This window comes from Onychomys torridus, chromosome 3 (genome assembly GCF_903995425.1).
Source record: "Onychomys torridus chromosome 3, mOncTor1.1, whole genome shotgun sequence".
Taxonomy (NCBI): Eukaryota; Metazoa; Chordata; class Mammalia; order Rodentia; family Cricetidae; genus Onychomys; species Onychomys torridus.
Window position 1 is genome coordinate 156786530 of NC_050445.1, and position 4751 is coordinate 156791280.

Below are 4751 nucleotides of genomic sequence, written 5' to 3' on the forward strand. Positions count from 1 at the left end.
TATCTGGCTAGAGTGTAGGCCACCAGGTTCCCAGCGGGTAGTCCGCGCTAGACATTGTCCACACCATATCTCCCATCCCAGATATCACTTGCCAAGTTTGTGGTTGTGGCCGGTGGGGGTTTGTCTGGCCGGCTTCTACGCCTAATGCAGAGCTTGAGGGGATGCTCAGTCCGCTCCACAGTCCAGTCCAAATCAGCATCCAGGTCAGGGGCAGGGGCAGGTTTGAGATGGGAGCCATGAATCCAGGCAGCAATCCCGTCCACCTTGACTGCCATCGGGGTGGTCAGCAGGACTTGGTATGGTCCCTTCCACCGGGGTTCCAAAGTCTGATGCTGGTGTCTGCGGATGTATATGAAGTCCCCCATGTGGAACTGATGGGCAGCGCTGTCCCCGCCGGGTTGGTATACAGCGGACAGTTGCTTCCACAGTGTATGCTGGACAGATGCTAAGGCTTGCAGCCTGTCAGACAGAGGGGAAGGCATGATTTCTCCTTGCTGGATGGTTAGGTTCTTAACTGGGGGTGCACACCCAAAGAGCAGTTCAAAGGGGGTAAGACCCATGAAGGAAGGGGTATTTCTAGCTCTAAAGAGGGCATACGGTAGGAGCATCGTCCAATCTCTAGAGCCAGTCTCCATGGTCAATTTGGTTAAGGTCTCCTTAATGGTCCTGTTGGTTCTTTCTACCTGTCCTGAGCTCTGGGGTCTGTATGCACAATGCAGCTTCCAATCAATCCCCAGTACCTTTGCCAGTCCCTGACTTACCTGGGCCACGAACGCTGGGCCATTATCTGACCCAATTACCTGAGGCAGTCCAAATCTTGGGAAGATCTCTTCCAGGATTTTCTTAGTGACTATTGCGGCAGTCTCCTTTTTGGTGGGGTAGGCTTCTACCCATCCTGTAAAGGTATCTACAAACACTAGCAGGTACTTTAGGCCATACTTAGCTGGCTTTACTTTGGTGAAGTCTACTTCCCAATGCTGGCCAGGGCGGGTTTCTCGTAGTCTTTTTCCAGGGTCCAGTTTCCCAGGATATGCATTTACCTGCTGGCAGGCCCGGCACCTTCTCTGCCATTTGTTTCTTCTCAGATGGGGAGAGGGTCTTATCTTCTGTAGTCAGCTGGATCAATTTTCTGCTGCCCAGATGGGTTAATTTGTGGATTCTTTCCAGAGTATCTTTCAGAAGTTCTGGGGGTGGAGCCTCTTCAGGAGCTGGATCCTCCGGAGTCGAGGCATGAATGGCCAGGCTCCTTGGATTCAGGAGCGCAGCCTCCTTTGCCTCTTGATTGGCCTTCCTGTTTCCCGCTGCAACTGGGGAGTCCCCTTTTTGGTGCCCAGGGCAATGTACGATGGCCAGCTCTCGGGGCAACATTACAGCCTCCAATAGGGCCTCAATTTCTTTTTTATTTTTGATTTTTTTTTCGGCCGATGTTAGTAGCCCTCTCTCTCGATATATTGCCCCATGCACATGCACTGTTGCGAATGCATACCGGCTGTCAGTATAGATTGTGGCCCGTTTCCCTGCAGTCCTGGTGAGAGCTTTCGTGAGCGCGATCAGTTCTGCTTTCTGGGCTAAAGTTCCTTCCGGGAGGCTACTAGACCAAATTACCCGATTTTTGTCCACTACGGCTGCTCCCGCTTTCCTCTGCCCCCCACTCAGGAAGCTGCTGCCATCCGTATACCATATCAGATCAGAGTGGGCTAGAGGCTGGTATGTTAGGTCCTTTCGGACCCTGGTTTCTTCGGCTAGGATGGCCTCGCAGTTATGGACTAGTTCATTCTCACCCTCTTCCAGGGAAATTGGGAGGAGGGTGGCTGGATTCAAAAGGGACGGGGCCCAAATGTGATGTGGTCTCGGTCTAGTAGCGTTGTCTGGTAATAGGTGGCCCGGGCATTGCTCAGCCATCGTTCGGGCGGCTGACGAACAATGCTGTCTAGCGCATGGGGAGCAATGATGGTCAGGTCCTGCCCCAGAGTCAATTTGTCTGCGTCTCTCACCAGAGTAGCCGCTGCTGCCACTGCCCGTAGGCAAGTGGGCCACCCTCTAGCCACTGGGTCGAGTCATTTGGATAAGTAGGCGACGGGCCTTTTCCAGGGTCCAAGAGCTTGTGCTAGTACACCAACCGCCACCCCCTTTTTCTCGTGGAGGTACAGGGTGAAGGGCTTACTCACATCAGGAAGGGCGAGGGCAGGTGCCGACAGGAGTGCCTTCTTCAGCATCTCGAACGCTGTCTGGTGTTCCTCTTGCCAGAAAAAGGGGTTCTTTTCCTTGAGTAAGGGGGAAAATGGCTCAGTTATGGCGGCAAATCCTGGGATCCATAGGCAACAGAACCCTGCTGCACCTAGGAACTCCTGTAGTTGATGGCGATCCGATGGAGCCAGGATGTTGGCCACTGTTTTCTTTCGGGTGTCTGTCAGCCATCTTTTTTCTCCTTCAAGAGAGTAGCTGAGAAAGGTGACTCGGTTCTGGCAAATTTTTGCCTTTTGGGCAGATGCTCTATATCCCAATTTTGCCAAGGTACCCAGCAGTTTCTCTGTCCCCTGCCTACAGGCATCTCGATTGTCAGTTGCCAGTAGGAGGTCATCAACATATTGAAGGAGAGTGACCCCAGGGGTTGTCTCTTAGAACTCTCGGAGGTCCCGATGCAAGGCCTCATCGAAGATGGTTGGAGAGTTCTTGAATCCCTGTGGGAGCCTGGTCCAAGTTAACTGCCCTGTTCTCCCTTTCTCGGGGTCTGGCCATTCAAAGGCAAAAAGTTTCTGAGAGTCTGGGTGTAGGGGCAGGCAGAAGAAAGCATCCTTCAGGTCTAAAACTATGTACCAATTTCGTTCTGGGGGCAGCGTACTTAGAAGGTTGTAGGGGTTGGGCACTGTGGGGTGTATGTCCATTACTCGAGTGTTTACTTCCCGTAGGTCTTGGACGGGTCTATAATCATTAGTTCCCAGCTTCCTTACCGGCAGGAGCGGAGTATTCCAATCCGATTGGCATGGTCTTAGTATGCCAAGTTTTAGGAATCATTCTATGTGGGGTTTGATGCCCTCTCTGGCCTCTCGGCTGAGGGGGTATTGTCTTACCCGAGCAGGAACTGCTGTGGGTTTTAAGGTGACCACAACGGGTGGCTGTTCTACTGCCAGTCCAGGTCCCCCCGTCTCTGCCCAAGCCTCCAGGAACCTGCGGGTCCATTCTTCATTTCCCAGTCCTGTGGGGACCATGGTCAGCTGGGCTGCAGGGATGGTGGTCCCATACAGTCGATATTCCTCTGCTGCTGGGAGTTCTAGAGTGAGGAGGCGGAGGTCCCCAACCATGGGATGGGAAAACTTTAATTCAGGTCCTTGGGCAGTGAAAGTTATTTGGGCTCCTAATTTTGTCTGGAGATCCCTCCCCAGGAGAGGCGCGGGACAGTCAGGGAGGACCAGAAAAGAATGTTGCACAGTACCTTTCCCCAAGTTGACTGTTCTCTGAGTGGTACAGGGTCTCTCTCTACTACCGTTGGCCCCTTGGACCAGACACTTGCGGGAAGATAGTGGCCCGAGTGGTTGTTGTATTGCTGAAAAGACTGCCCCCGTATCTACTTCAAAGTCGACTAGGGTCCCCTCCACTTCAAAGGTTACCCGGAGCTCGGGGAGGGGTTCCGAACCCTGACTTCCTCAGTCCTCAAAGGCCAAGACTGACCGGCCTCGTCCTCTTTGTTTTTTGGGGCACTCTCGGGCCCAATGACCCTCTTCCTTGCAGTATGCACATTGGTTAGGCTTTAAAGGCGGGCGACCTCCTCTGCCTCGAGGCCCTGAGTTGTCCTTCACTGCCACTGCCAGGATCCGTGATAAATTTCAATTTTGTCGATTCTTGCTTTGTCTTTCTTTTTCTTCTCTCTCTTTTTCTAACCTAGCTTCTTTTTCCTCTGCAGTTTCTCTTTTATAATAAACCTTTTCTGCTTCCTTGACTAAATCTCTCAAACTCAGTCCCTGCAAACCATCTAATCTCTGTAACTTGCGTCTTATGTCTGCAGCTGACTGTCCTATAAAGGCCATCTCTACCGCCCCCTTCTGTTCTTCAGACTGTGGATCGAGAAGCGTATACCTCCTGTATGCTTCCATGAGCCTTTCAAAGAAGGCAGAGGGGGTTTTGTCAGGCCCTTGGAGAACCTCACCTACCTTAGCCAAATTAGTGGGCCTTCTGGCCGCCGCACGGAGACCCGCCATTAGAGTCTGGCGATAGAGGGACAGATGCTCCCTACCTTCCGGGATATTTGGGTCCCAGGTTGGTCGTCTTAATGGGAAGTGCTCATCAATCAGGGTGGGGAGTTGAGTCGGTCGCCCATCTGGCCCGGGGTCTAGTTTCCTGGCTTCCAGGAGAATGCGTTCTCTCTCTTCCGTAGTGAAGAGGATCCCCAGGAGCTGCTGGCAATCATCCCAAGTAGGTTGGTGGGAATACATGATGGAATCTAAGAGACCTGTTCTGGAGGGGTCCTCAGAAAATGGAGGGTTATTATTTTTCCAGTTATACAAGTCAGAGGAGGAAAAGGGCCAGTATTGGAGAGCGGGCATGTCACCCCCGGCCCCATCATCGACCGTTCCCCCAGTGGGGCGCAAAGACAGTGTGATAGCCAGGGGTGCCTCATCCGGGGGCCTTGCTCTCCTCTGGAGGGGTTCCCTGTGCTGGACCCGATGGAGAGACCAAGACAGACTCGGGCCCAGTCTCTGCCGGGGGTCGTGGTTCGGGCTGATAGGGAGGCGGTCGTGGTGGGAAGTCTAAGG

At 53.0% G+C, this 4751-nt stretch overlaps 1 pseudogene; it reads right to left on the reverse strand.

The window, feature by feature from the left end:
* Nucleotides 1-2618: 2618 nt before the first annotated feature.
* LOC118580339 lies at nt 2619-4526 on the reverse strand (annotated as a pseudogene).
* Between the last annotated feature and the right edge of the window lie 225 nt (nt 4527-4751).